Raw genomic sequence first — 15405 nt, 5'->3', positions numbered from 1 at the left:
AATAGTCAGTGTGAGAGTGAAGCCAGTACATCACAAATTATAGAACAAACATCACAAGGAATTTGGAACTTCTTTGTAAGCTAAGAATGCACAACTTGTGATTTTGCATTGTAATGCTGTTAGTTTGGCATCTTCCTTCTGTTATCACACCATCTCTCTCTCATGTCTTATATACATACCCACTTCTCGCTCTGTCTTTAATTATCATTATCTCTCTCCTACTCAACATGTTGATGTCATCAGACTCTGATAGATATAGTACTTTATCTCCCTGCGGGGTAAAGTCCAAGCTCCTGTCCTCATTTAATTCCTCTCTGGATACTTTAAAATAGACACTGATCCATATACTGTGCCTTGTTAATCTGTGTAAATCTTCAATCTGCACTCGATGACTGTCCAGAGTGGAATAGGACTCCACATATGGGCCATTTTGCTGTATCTATATTATAGATCAGCTTTGCTAGTATACGACTGACTGGGGTTTGGATTATGGGTGAGCATAATTGATTACAATAGTGCATTCACAGGACATGAACCAATACATCTAGCCTCTGTCTATTCAATATCATACATAGATAGAGCAATAACAAACATGCTTTGGTATACAGTATTCCAGTATCCTGAACTTACATTAGTACTGACCAAATATCAATTGGATTTAGAGCAATGAAGAATGGATCATCTTCAGCATCAACATCTCCTCTGTCCCTCCTGTCTGTTGGTCAGACAATCAGGCAGGTTTATGATAAATAAAGCTCATATTTATCCCTGGCTGTAGCAGATACAGTAGAGCACTCTGTCCCACCTTTACTTACCCCAGGGAAATATAAGACAGGCAGACAGACGGGAAGACACACAGATGGTTTCATGTGATCTTATGTGAAGTTAATGTCACAACATGTAAAGTAACATGTGATAACATGAAACTACACGTGAAGATGCGATCACATGTGAAGTGTTCCAAAAACACATGTTTTCAGTTGATTTCACATGGGAAATTTCTTGGGAAATCATGTGATTTTCCACATGTGAAATCAAGTGTTTTTTCTGAAAGGCCAGTGCAAAATTAGATAGAGTTTGGTCTCAGGGTTGTAGCATTATCTGTCCCTGTGGATCAGCAAAATCTTCGATCCATAACCAGAGAGAGGACCAACAATTGATCAATTATGGATAAATAACAGTCACTAGGACCTGCTCACAATAGGTCAGACTGGAGGTGAAGGGTCACAGAGTATTGGATAGTTAGCTGGGGTAAAATACTAACCGGGCATTCAACCAGGGGTGTTCTGTACCACATTTAAAACTGTTAGTCGACTGAGCTAAAGCTCCGAGACTCAACACAATCCTTCCGGTTTCCGACAACAGGTGGCCAAATGTGCTGTAGTGGGTTAGGAAAGCCACACCAGAGCCGACTGACACCCAGTGTGATGACCGCACAGGAAGGCACCAACCAGCCAGAACTAAAGGGGTCCGGAGTGGAACAATGACTGACCAAACACATGATCTCAGCGTTGGGCATGGCAAACCAGTATTGGGCACGCCTCACACTGGCTATACAAACCCCCTACACACACTTAAACACAGGAGGATATACACACACAGACTTGCACAGTATCACCGACACTCGGGAACACAAAAACAACATACTCACATACACGCACACACACCATGTACGCACGCAGACACACACACATTGTCTGCCTGTATGGTTGCTGAGTCAGGTTTGACAGGGGATGACTTGTCCAAACAGTGGGGCAGTGTCCAAATGTGTGTGTGTGTGTGTGTGTGTGTGTGTGTGTGTGTGTGTGTGTGTGTGTGTGTGTGTGTGTGTGTGTGTGTGTGTGTGTGTGTGTGTGTGTGTGTGTGTGTGTGTGTGTGTGTGTGTGTATGTGTGTATGTGTGTGACTGTGTGTGTGTGTGTGTGTGTGTGTGTGTGTGTGTGTGTGTGTGTGTGTGTGTGTGTGTGTGTGTGTGTGTGTGTGTGTGTGTGTGTGTGTGTGACTGTGTGTGTGTGTCATAAAGGCAGAAACCCATTTGCATGCACAAGAGATACTACGATTCAGATCATACCTGATAACGAGGATTGTGCCCTCTGCTGCAAAGCGCACTGTAGCAGCCATATGAATGAATAAAATACTCTTAAAACACATTGCTGTTTCAACTAATCGAAAACAACACGTTGAGAATGATCGAGGATAAAAACACAATAAAGAACTAGAAGTAAATTTGGGTGCTTGCTAGTTTTGAAGTATTTATGGTTGTGAAATAGTAGTAGTAGTGGTAGTGATGGCAGTAGTAATGGTAGTAGTAGTAGTAGTAGTAGTAATAGGGTTTTCATAGGCTACCCGCTAGTTAAAGTATAGTGACCTATTCTGGGATGGTTTGTAGGTGTGGAAATATTATAGTGTGTACTATAGCATCATAAGCCATAGAATGTGTTTACGCTCTCAAAATGCTTTAGTTTGAACAATCTTGTCAAGCCCTGATCTGTTTCACCTGTCCTTGTGCTTGTCTCCACTCCCTCCAGGTGTTGTTTATTTTCCCCGGTGTATTTATCCCTGTGTTTCCTGTCTCTCTGTGCCAGTTCGTCTTGTTTGTCAAGTCAACCAGCATTTTTGTTCCTCAGCTCCTGCTTTCCCAGTCTGTCTTTTCTCGCGCTCCTGGTTTTGACCCTTGTCTGTCCTGACTCTAAGCCCGCCTGCCTGACCATCTGCCTCCTGTGTCTGTATTTGGGTCTCGTCTTGTGCCCTTATAGTACGAACTGGCCATGACAGACCCAGCTTGGACCAGCTCCGTCACGCTGTCTCACTGCAGGGAGCCACCATTGGGAGGCATGAGGAGCTACTTCGGGACCTTTTGGAAGGGTTTCGTTCCCTGACGGAACACGACGACCAAGGGTTTAAGGTGATAATGGAGCAAATCCGTGAAGTAGCTCACAGGCAGCACGCCACATTTGAAACCTCCCAACCACCCAGTAACCTTTCTAATAGTTATGGATTGGTTCAAACTACCCCGGTTCCACAAGAACCCCGCTTACCTCCTCCGGAGTGTTATGCAGGTGATCCTGGTACCTGCCGGGCATTCCTTTCCCAGTGTTTCCTCATTTTCGTACTCCAGCCCTATTTGTTCCTGTCGAACCGGTCGAAGATAGCATATTTAATCACGCTAATGTCTGTAAGGGTGCTCTCCTGGGCAACAGCTGTGTGGGAGCAGCAATCCGCGGTGTGCCATAGCCTGGAGGAATTTATGGCAGAGGTGAGGAAGGTTTTTGATTCTCCGGTGCCCAGGAGGGAGGCGGCTCAAACTACTGCAGGTACATCAGAACTCCAGTAGTGTGGCAGACTAGGCAGTAGATTTTCGCACTTTGACCTCCGAGAGTTCCTGGAATCGGGAGGCTCTGTTCGACACCTTCCTCTACGGACTGTCGGAGGGGATAAAGGACGAGCTCGCAGCTTGGGAAATACTTCTGAACCTCGATTCCCTCATCGCCCTTTTGATTAGGATTGATGGGCGCCTATGAGAACGCCGGTGTGAGAGGAGGTCGGTCCTCGGGAACACTCGTTCATCGGTTGATGCTGGCGCATGCCCTAAGGAATCCAGAAATCCCCGAAGTGTGTATTTCCGAGGAGAGCCTCGAAATTCATCGGCGACGGGTGAGTTGGATACTCCAGAGCCCATGCAACTGGGAAGAGCTAGATTATCGGTTGGGGAACGCTCACACAGGCTGAGTTCTAACTGTTGTCTGTAATGTGGGGATGAGGGACATTATATAGCCACCTGCCCTGTCAAGAAACCCTTTTCTCTAGTGGGTACAAGTACTCTGGTGAGCCAGACTGTGAGTTCCCTAATTCCCATCACCCGTACACCCTTTTTTGTGATTCTGCTGTGGCGAGACCAGTCTAAGTCTCTCTGGGTGCTGATTGACTCTGGGGCTGATGAAAGTTTTATGGATGCTACCATGGTTTCTGAATGAGGTATTCCCACTCAACCTCTCTCAGTCCCCATGGATTCAAGGGCACCGGACGGCTGCTCAATTGGATCAGTCACCGATAGCACAGTGCCCATTCAGACATGGGTTTCAGGAAACCACAATGAGAACATACAGTTCCTTCTCATCGATTCACCCCATGTTCCTGTTGTTCTGGAATTTTCTTGGCTCCAAAAACACAACCCTGTTATTGACTGGACCACAAGCTCCATCCTGAGTTGGAGACCGTTTTGTCATTCCCACTGCCTTAAAGCGGCACAGCCGTCCCCGAGACGTCCTCCTCAGTGCGTAGGCAAAGCCTCCGATGTCTCTGCCGTTCCCACTGAGTACCATGACCTCCTGGAGGTATTCAGTAAGGCACGTGCTACTTCTCTTCACCGCACAGTCCTCATGATTGTGCCATTGATCTCTTCCCTGGCACCACACCACCTCATGGTCGGCTATATTCTCTATACGGGCAGGAGACCAAGGCCATGGAGGAGTTCATAGAGGAGTCTCTGGCTACTGGAGACATCCATCCATCTGCATCTCCTACCAGCACAGAGTTTTTCTTTGGAGAAGGACAATACCATGCATCCGTGCATTGACTACCGGAGTCTAAATTATATAACAATCAATAATCGTTACTGCCTACCACTCCTCTCCTCGGCTTTCGAACTTCTCCAGGGGGCCACCATTTTTTTCCCAAGCTGGACCTTCAGAATGCCTACCACCTGGTTCAGATACGCAAAGGAGATGAGTGGAAAACAGCATTTAACACAGCCAGCGGACATTATGAGTACTAGGTCATGCTGTTTGGACTCAACAATGCCACCACTGTCTTCCAGGCCCTGGTAAACAATGTGCACGTGAAATCATTTTGTGTTTGTCTACCTTGACGACATCCTGGTCCTTCAGCGCATCTTGGAGAACCAATTGTTTGTGAAAGCTGAATAGTGTGAGTTCCACCGCTCTACAATCTCCTTTCTGGGATATGTCATCGCTGATGGAAATGTTCAAATGGATCCTGAAAAGGTGAAAGTAGTGGTAGTTTGGCCTCAACCTAAGTCCAGGGTGCAGTTACAATGTTTCCTGGGGTTCGCTAACTTCTGCCGCCATTTCATTTGGGGCTACAGCACGCTGGTGGCCCCCCACTCTGCACTCACCTCTCCCAAAGTACTGTTCACATGGTCTCCAGCTGTTGACAGAGCCTTTATGGACCGGAAGCATCGGTTCACCACAGCACCCATCCTCATCCATCCGGACCCGTCTCGTCAATTTGTGGTAGAGGTCGATGCCTCTGATGTTGGAGTGGGGGCCATCCTGTCCCAGCGATCTGCCCAGGACCAAAAGCCCCATCCCTGTGTCTTTCTATCCCATTGTCTCAATCCGGCAGAAAGGAACTACGACGTAGGCAACCGAGAACCTCTGGCGGTCAAGATGGTGCTGGAAGAGTGGAGGCACTGGCTGGAAGGAGCAGAACAGCAATTTTTGGTTTGGACCGACCATAAAAATTTGGAATATCTCCGTACAGTCAAGCGCCTTAACTCCAGGCATGCCCGGTGGGCTTTGTTATTTTCAAGATTCAACTTCACCATTTCCTAACGCCCAGAGTCCAAAAATGTGAAGCCTGACGCCTTCTCCCACCTATACAGTTCCGTTGCCACACCTTCAGTCTCCAAGACCATTCTCCCTACCTAGGTTGGGGTATTAAAACCCTTGTTCGCAAGGCACAACGTTCCCAGCCTGAACCTGAAGGGGACCCGGCTGAATGGTTGTTTGTCCCAAACTCAGTCCGGTCCCAGGTCCTGGAATGGGCTCATTCCTCCAGGCTGACCTGTCATCCAGGTTCCTGTCGAACCCGAGCTTTCCTACGACAACGTTTCTGGTGGCCCACGATGGTTCCTGACATCTCTGCCTTCATCGCTGCGTGCACTGTGTGTGCTCAGAGCAAGACTCCACGGCAAGCTCCTTCTAGCCTCCTTCAGCCACTACCTCTCCCTCATCATCCCTGGTCCCATATCTCTCTGGACCTTGTGGATGTGGTCAGTTTGCCTCCATCTGATGGCAACACCGTCATTCTGACAGTAGTGGATCGGTTCTCCAAAGCTGCCCATTTCCATCCATCTCCCCAAACGACCCTCTGCCAAGGAGACGGCCCAGCTCATTGTGCAGCACGTCTTCCGGATCCATGGACTCCCGGTGGACATGGACTCTGACCGGAGTCCTCAGTTCTTGTCTCAGTTCTGGAAGGCGTTCTGCACTCTTATTTGGTGGTCGGCCAGCCTATCCTCCGGATTCCATCCCCAATCCAACGGCCAGTCGGAACGAGCTAACCAGGACCTGGAAACCACCCTACAATGCCTGGTCTCAACCAACCCCACTACCTGGAGCCGGTAACTGGTCTGGGTGGAGTATGCCTGGAACACCCTTCACTGTTCAGCCACAGGACTCTCCCCTTTGGAGTGCTCCATGGGGTATCCGCCTCCGATCTTCATAGAACAAGAGCAGGAAGTCAACGTACCCTCGGCCCAGATGTTCGTCCTTCACTGTCGACATACCTGGAGAAGACCTCGGGCGACACCTCTCAAGACCAACTCCAGGTATCCTCAACTAAAGGATTGCCGCCGGACTCCAGCTCCCCGCTACCGTATTGGGCAGAGGGTATAGCTTTCCACACGGGACCTGCCCCTTCAGGTGGAGTCCCGCAAACTGTCCCCCCCCATTTCATTGGTCCTTTTTCCCATCTCTAGAGTCCTTAGTTCCACTGCTGTTCGTCTCTTGTTACCCCGTACCCTCTGTTTTCACCCTAATTTCCATGTGTCTAGGATTAAGCCCGTGTCTCACAACCCTTTGTCATCTGTCTCCAGGCCCACCCCTCCTCTCTGTGTCATCGATGGCCATCCGGCATACACGGTGAAACGCCTCCTGGGTGTTCGACCACGGGGCAGGGGTTTCCAGTACCTGGTTGACTGGGAAGGTTACGCCCTGGAGGAGAGGTGCTAGGTTCCCATTAGAGACATTCTGGTTACAGCCCTCATCGCAGACTTCCACCACCGATACCCCGGTCAACCAGATACACGCCCAGGTAGGACGCCAGGCGCCCCTAGGGGGGATGGTTACTGTCACGCCCTGATCTGTTTCACCTGTCCTTGTGCTTATCTCCACCCCCTCCAGGTGTTGCTTATTTTCCCTGGTGTGTTTATCCCTGTTTCCTGTCTCTCTGTGCCAGTTCGTCTTGTTTGTCAAGTCAACCAGCTTTTTTATTTCTCAGTTCCTGCTTTCCCAGTCTCTTTTTTCTCGCCCTCCTGATTTTGACCCTTGCCTGTCCTGTCCTCTGAGCCCACCTGCCTGACCATCTGCCTCCTGTGTCTGCATTTGGGTCTCGCCTTATGCCCTTATTTTCTGTACAGCACTTTGAGATATCAGCTGATGTACGAAGGGCTATATAAATAAATTTGATTTGATTTGATTTATAAATCTTAAAGTTTTGGGCTGTTATTTCAGTTTAGAATGTTGAAGCCTGCATTCCGCCATTGAAATGAATGGGGACACAACAAGCTTTAAAGTTCATGAATTTTGAATGGTAGAAAAAAGCTGTGTTGATGCCATCTAAGTTGAGACATTCTGCACATTTGGGTTGGTGTTTGTAGTTGAAACAGATCAAGAGCAGTGGCAAATAAATGTTTTACCTTTAGTCTATGGAGCTTTAATACAAATATAAAACAGTTATAGTTCAAAAAGTACAAAAGTAACTACAATCTCTTTTACAAGCAATCTAAGTTGAGTTCGTCGGTACATGTCAATGTTGGTTTGGTGTTTGTAGCTTTAATGGTTCAAGAGCAGTGGCGGATCCAAATATTTTCCATTCAAGCCTATGGAGCTTTTATGAAGATTCAAAATGGTTATAGTTCAAAGAATATGTGGTATCAAAAGGCTATATACTGTACAAGCAACCTATTCCAAGCAACCTGCATGTTTTAAAGTTTGAATGACATTTCTAGCTTAAATAATTGAAGACTAGTATGTGTACCAGTTGTTTTAGCTAACATTCCACTCCTTGTCACTCCTGTCATTTGCCAAAGAGACTGGCCTTTCGGCAGTCTCAACGCTAAGTATGCAGCCAGCGCAGTAGCCCATTGGTAGTTGGAAACAACATTAATATTTTCCATGACAACTGGTCAGGAGTTGTGCTCAGTTGTTATGCTCTCTCATTGTGTTGTTGTGTGGTCAGTAGTTGGTTAGGTGTGGTCAATAGTTATGTGGATGTGGTCAGTAATTGTAGTTGTGTGGTTCAGTAGCTGTGTGGTTAGTTGGTTGTGGTTCAGTAGTTGTGTGGTTCAGTAGTTGTGTGGATGTGGTCAGTAATTGTAGTTGTGTGGTTCAGTAGTTGTGTCTCTGTAGGGTTGTGGTCAGGAGTTGTGGTCAGTAGTTGTGTGGTTGTGGTCAGTAGTAGCCTGTGGTTGTGGTCAGTAGTTGTGTGGTTGTGGTTCAGTAGTGGTGGTCAGTAGTTTTGTGGTTGTGATCAGGATTTGTGGTAAGTAGTTATGGTCTCTAGTTGTAGTTGTGGTGTGGTCAGTAGTTTTAATTAATATGTACGTGTTTGGTTCAGTTGTGTGGTCAGTAGTTGTGTAGTTGTGGTCATTAGTTGTGTGGCTCAGGAGTTGTGAGGTCAGTAGTTGTGGTATTATGGGCAGTCTTGGTCAGTAGTTGTGTCGTTGTGGTCAGTAGTCAGTCGTTTTGGTAAGAATGTGTATGGTTCAGTAGTTTTGTGGTCAGTAGTTGTGTGGTTGCAGTCAGGAGTTGTGTTCAGTAGTTGTAGTTGTGTAGTTTTGGTCATTAATTGTGTGGTTCGGTAGTTGTGTGGTTGTGGTCAGTAGTTGTGTGGTTGCAGTCAGTAGTTGTGGTTCAGTAGCTGCGGTTGCGGCCAGGAGTTGTATTCAGTATTTGTGGTCAGTATGTTTGGTCTCTAGTTGTTGTTGTGCGGTTGTGGTCAGTAGTAGACAGTAGTTTTGTGGTCAGTGGTTGTGGTCAGTAATTGTGAGTAGTAGTTGTGGTCTGTGGTGTTGTTGTGGCCAGTAGTTTTGTGGTCATTAGTTGTGAGGTTCTGGTCAGTAGTTGTGTGGTTCAGTAGTTATGTTGTAAATAATTGTCTGGCTGTGGTCAGTAGTTGTGTTCAGTAGTTTTAAGTATGTGTATGGGTCAGTAGTTATGGTCAGTGGTTGTATTGTTTTTGTCAGTAGTTGTGGTCAATAGTTGCAGGCAGTAGTGCTCAGGAGTTGTGTGTGGTTGCGGTCAGGAGTTATGGTCTGTAGTTGTGGAGTTGTGGTCAGTAGTTGTGGAGTTTTGGTCATGAGTTGTGTGGCTCGGTAGTTGTGTGGTTGTGGTCAGGAGTTGTGTTAAATAGTTGTGATTAGTTGTTGTGGTCATTATTCATGGTCTGTAGTTGTGTTGTTATGGTTAGTGGTTGTGGTCAGCAGTTGTGTGGTTCAGTAGTTATGTTGTAAATAATTGTCTGATTGTGTTCAGTAGTTGTGTGCACTCTTAGAAAACAAGTTTCTGGAAAGAACCAAAAAGGGTTATATGCTTGCTTCATTTAAGGCATCTCTTAGGGTTCAGAAATTGGTTCCATATAGAACCCTATATGGAACCCAAGGGTCCAATATGGAACCTATTTTGGTTCAGTGAAGAAGAACCCCTGGGGTTCTGATCAAATAACCATACAAAAAGGTTATACATAGAATCTTTAATTGTGCTTTTTATGAAGCATGTCACACCCTGATCTGTTTCACCTGTCTTTGAGATTGTCTCCACCCCTCTCCAAGTGTCACCCATCTTCCCCATTATCCCTTGTGCATTTATACCTGTGTTGCCAGTTCATCGTGTTTGTCAAGCCAACCAGCGTTGTTGTGTCAGCGCCTGCTTTTCCCCAGTCTCTTTTCTCATCCTCTGGTTTTTGACCCTTGTTGTCCTGACCCTATACCCACCTGCCTGACCACTCTGCCTGCCCCTGACCTGAGCCTGCCTGCCTGCCGTAATGTACCTTTGCCCCACCTCTGGATTACTGACCTCTGCCTGACCTGAGCCTGCCTGCCTGCCGTACTGTACCTTTGTCCCACCTCTGGATTACTGACCTCTGCCTGACCTGAGCCTGCCTGCCTGCCGTAATAATAAATAATATAATAATAATATATGCCATTTAGCAGATGCTTTTATCCAAAGCGACTTACAGTCATGTGTGCATACATTCTACGTATGGGTGGTCCCGGGGATCGAACCCACTACCCTGGCGTTACAAGCGCCATGCTCTACCAACTGAGCTACAGAAGGACTACCGTAATGTACCTTTGCCCCACCTCTGGATTACTGACCTCTGCCTGACCTGAGCCTGCCTGCCGTAACGTACCTTTGCCCCACCTCTGGATTACTGACCTCTGCCTGACCTCTGAGCCTGCCTGCCGTAATGTACCTTTGCCCCACCTCTGGATTACTGACCTCTGCCTGACCTGAGCCTGCCTGCCTGCCGTACTGTACCTTTGTCCCACCTCTGGATTACTGACCTCTGCCTGATCTGAGCCTGCCTGCCTGCCGTACTGTACCTTTGCGCCACCTCTGGATTACTGACCTCTGCCTGACCTGAGCCTGCCTGCCGTAATGTACCTTTGCCCCACCTCTGGATTACTGACCTCTGCCTGACCTGAGCCTGCCTGCCGTACTGTACCTTTGCCCCACCTCTGGATTACTGACCTCTGCCTGACCTGAGCCTGCCTGCCTGCCGTACTGTACCTTTGCGCCACCTCTGGATTACTGACCTCTGCCTGACCTGAGCCTGCCTGCCTGCCGTACTGTACCATTGCCCCACCTCTGGATTACTGACCTCTGCCTGACCTGAGCCTGCCTGCCTGCCGTACTGTACCTTTGTCCCACCTCTGGATTACTGACCTCTGCCTGACCTGAGCCTGCCTGCCTGCCGTAATGTACCTTTGCCCCACCTCTGGATTACTGACCTCTGCCTGACCTGAGCCTGCCTGCCGTAACGTACCTTTGCCCCACCTCTGGATTACTGACCTCTGCCTGACCTCTGAGCCTGCCTGCCGTAATGTACCTTTGCCCCACCTCTGGATTACTGACCTCTGCCTGACCTGAGCCTGCCTGCCTGCCGTACTGTACCTTTGTCCCACCTTTGGATTACTGACCTCTGCCTGATCTGAGCCTGCCTGCCTGCCGTACTGTACCTTTGCCCCACCTCTGGATTACTGACCTCTGCCTGACCTGAGCCTGCCTGCCGTACTGTACCTTTGCCCCACCTCTGGATTACTGACCTCTGCCTGACCTGAGCCTGCCTGCCTGCCGTACTGTACCTTTGCGCCACCTCTGGATTACTGACCTCTGCCTGACCTGAGCCTGCCTGCCTGCCGTACTGTACCATTGCCCCACCTCTGGATTACTGACCTCTGCCTGACCTGAGCCTGCCTGCCTGCCGTAATGTACCTTTGCCCCACCTCTGGATTACTGACCTCTGCCTGACCTGAGCCTGCCTGCCTGCCGTAATGTACCTTTGCCCATGTTGCTGTAATAAACATTGTTACTTCGACACGGTCTGCATCTGGATCTTACCTTGGTCCCAGATAAAGCAGGCAAAATAACCCTTTTTGGTTCTATCCAGAACCTTTTCTTCTAAGAGTGTGGTTGTGGTCAGAGTCTAAAATACAATTGTTGCGTGTGAAAAACTTCTCATCTCACTTTCAGTTCCGGGTGAATTATGAAGCAAGTGAACGGAGACAGCTTTGCTCTATCCAATCAGAGTAGCAGGATCAACCTTCGATTCCAGACAGGCAAACTAGCCAGTTGAATTATTTAGAGCACAGAGCACGATCCTGAGAAGGAGGATGACACTAGTGAGCTTTAGAAATATTTTCTGTATCATTCCAGTTCGTCCAGACTGGGGAAGCATTTGAAATCTTAGCTCTAGCTGTTCAGTCTGAAACAAATATTTAAAGAAAGGATTCGATGGGTTATTAAAACAGCTCTACCTATTGATTGGTAGAAGCTATTCCTAATCCGCTTTCATATTTGATAAACAGAGAAGAAGAGGAAGATTGCAAATGCTCTAAGTTTTTGTCTGATTTGTTGTGAGAATGCTCAAAATGGCAGTTGTTCATGCAGTTACTAAAAGTAAACTTTTTATCGGCAAGATATATTTTTGTTCAGCCGCCAGATTTGAATAGTAAAGAAGTAGACAAACATGTTGGCGTCCCCCAAGGGTTCATTCCGTGGGAGAGATCTTTGTGGGCTATACTCAGCCTTGTCTCAGGGTAGTAAGTTGGTGGTTCGAAGATATCCCTCTAGTGGTGTGAGGGCTGTGCTTTGGCAAAGTGGGTGGGGTTATATCCTTCCTGGTTGGTCCTGTCTGGGGTTATCGTCGGACGGTGCACAGTGTCTCCCGAACCCTCCTGTCTCAGCCTCCAGTATTCATGCTGCAATAGTTTGTCAGGGGGCTAGGATCAGTCTGTTACATCTGAAGTATTTCTCCTGTCTTATCCGGTGTCCTGTGTGAATTTAAGTATGCTCTCGCTCTCTTCCCCAGAGTACCTGAGCCCTGGGACCATACCTCAGGACTACCTGACCTGATGACTCATTGCTGTCCACGTGGTCATGCTGCAGCTCCAGTTTTAACTGTTCAGTTTTAACTGTTCTGCCTGCGTCTATGGAACCCTGACCTGCTACCTTGTCCCATTAGAGGAAATGTCTTTGACATGGGTAGTTAAACAGCTGTATTGTTTGATTGGTATAATATATTTTGGTTCTGAGTTCAGAGTTGAAAAGCAGAGAAGTGGATGAAGATGTCATTCACTTTTTGTCTCAGTTATTGGCAAAGTGGTCAAAGTGAATGAAGATGGGTAAAAAAGACAAAAAGTCTAACCTTCATTGTCGATTTTAACATGTAAATCTTGGTGGGACAAAAAAAATGTGGGATGCATGCCAGCAAAGCCACTACACTACACAACACAACACCACACTAACCAATACATTCATTGCACTATAATGGTGCCAAACGGTGTCCAAAAACTGTTAGGGCCTACATAAAGCTGTCCCAACAGCATAGCTTTCTTTTCAGCACCATAGAGTGAATCCTTACACCTGTCTATCAGCGGAGCCTTGTCTGGCAGCAAAACAGTTCATTCAGCCTCATTTACTGCCTTTAAAAAAAACATAGCTGATATGGTTGACTTGCTTAAACAAATGTGGTTTCTTCTGACAATTGAGATTTACAAATGATGTCATAAGAGAACGACGAGCAGATAAGAGGCATTCCGTAATTTTGATTAAGACATTATTAATGAGTGAGCTAAGACGGACATAGTCAATAAAACTATTTGTTCAGCACTTTTGAATTGTACAGCGACAGAATTCCGAACATGGGCCGTTCTTACAGTAATCTCCCTGTATACCAAGCTAGAAACGTAGGATAAAGCAGTAGGCTAAGTTACGAGGGAGGAAATAACCAAATTATTAGGGTGAGACACATGGGCTACTAACCGCTTACTATACAACATACAGTTAGTATTACTTTCTTGGCTACAGTATACATACAGTGGGGCAAAAAATATTTAGTCAGCCACCAATTGTGCAAGTTCTCCCACTTAAAAAGATGAGAGAGGCTTGTAATTTTCATCATAGGTACACTTCAACTATGACAGACAAAATGAGAAACAAATCCAGAAAATCACATCGTAGGATTTTTTATGAATTTATTCGCAAATTATGGTGGAAAATAAGTATTTTGGCACCTACAAACAAGCAAGATTTCTGGCTCTCAGAGACCTGTATCTTCTTCTTTAAGAGGCTCCTCTGTCCTCCACTCGTTACCTGTATTAATGGCACCTGTTTGAACTTATTATCAGTATAAAAGACACCTGTCCACAAGCTCAAACAGTCACACTCCAAACTTCACTATGGCCAAGACCAAAGAGCTGTCAAAGGACACCAGAAACAAAGTTGTAGATCTGCACCAGGCTGGGAAGACTGAATCTGTAATAGGTAATAGGTTTGAAGAAATCAACTGTGGGAGCAATTATTAGAAAATGGAAGACATACAAGACCACTGATAATCTCCCTCGATCTGGGGCTCCACACAAGATCTCACCCCGTGGGGTCAAAATGATCACAAGAATGGTGAGCAAAAATCCCAGAACCACACGGACCTAGTGAATAACCTGCAGAGAGCTGGGACCAAAGTAACAAAGTCTACCATCAGTAATACACTATGCCGCCAGGGACTCAAATCCTGCAGTGCCAGACATGTCCCCTTGCTTAAGCCAGTACATGTCCAGGCCCGTCTGAAGTTTGCTAGAGAGCATTTGGATGATCCAAAAGAAGATTGGGAGAATGTCATATGGTCAGATGAAACCAAAATATAACTTTTTGGTAAAAACTCAACTCGTCGTGTTTGGAGGACAAAGAATGCTGAGTTGCATCCAAAGAACACCATACCTACTGTGAAGCATGGGGGTGGAAACATCATGCTTTGGGGCTGTTTTCTGCAAAGGGACCAGGACGACTGATCCGTATAAAGGAAAGAATGAATGGGGCCATGTATCGTGAGATTTTGAGTGAAAACCTCCTTCTATCAGCAAGGGCATTGAAGATGAAACGTGGCTGGGTCTTTCAGCATGACAATGATCCCAAACACAACGCCTGGGCAATGAAGGAGTGGCTTCGTAAGAAGCATTTCAAGGTCCTGGAGTGGCCTAGCCAGTCTCCAGATCTCAACCCCATAGAAAATCTTTGGAGGGAGTTGAAAGTCCGTGTTGTCCAGCAACAGCCCCAAAACATCACTGCTCTAGAGGAGATCTGCATGGAGGAATGGGCCAAAATACCAGCAACAGTGTGTGAAAACCTCGTGAAGACTTACAGAAAACATTTGACCTCTGTCATTGCCAACAAAGGGTATATAACAAAGTATTGGGATAAACTTTTGTTATTGACTAAATACTTATTTTCCACCATAATTTGCAAATAAATTCATAAAATATCCTACAATGTGATTTTCTGGATTTTTTTTCTCATGTTGTCTGTCATAGTTGAAGTGTACCTATGATGAAAATTACAGGCCTCTCTCATCTTTTTAAGTGGGAGAACTTGCACAATTGGTGGCTGACTAAATACTTTTTTGCCCCACTGTATCTCCCTGGCATATTTGGACTCACATTGTTCTGCTGTGTTCACTTGAACAGAAAGGTTGCGCGGCGGTACTTCTTGTGGGATCTAGAAATAAGCCCGAAATCCCAACTAGGAATTCTGATTTGGATAACCATTCAAAATAATTCTCCGTATTTTCCCAATCGGAGCTAGTTTTACCTACTTGTCTTGAAGTTTCCCGTTGTCTTGCACTCGCTGAAGTCTGAGATTGCCCAGTTATGAGTTTCCAGTTGTTT

The sequence above is a fragment of the Oncorhynchus keta genome, chromosome 17 (genome assembly GCF_023373465.1).
Source record: "Oncorhynchus keta strain PuntledgeMale-10-30-2019 chromosome 17, Oket_V2, whole genome shotgun sequence".
Classification (NCBI taxonomy): domain Eukaryota; kingdom Metazoa; phylum Chordata; class Actinopteri; order Salmoniformes; family Salmonidae; genus Oncorhynchus; species Oncorhynchus keta.
Note: the sequence above shows the minus strand (reverse complement) of the source record.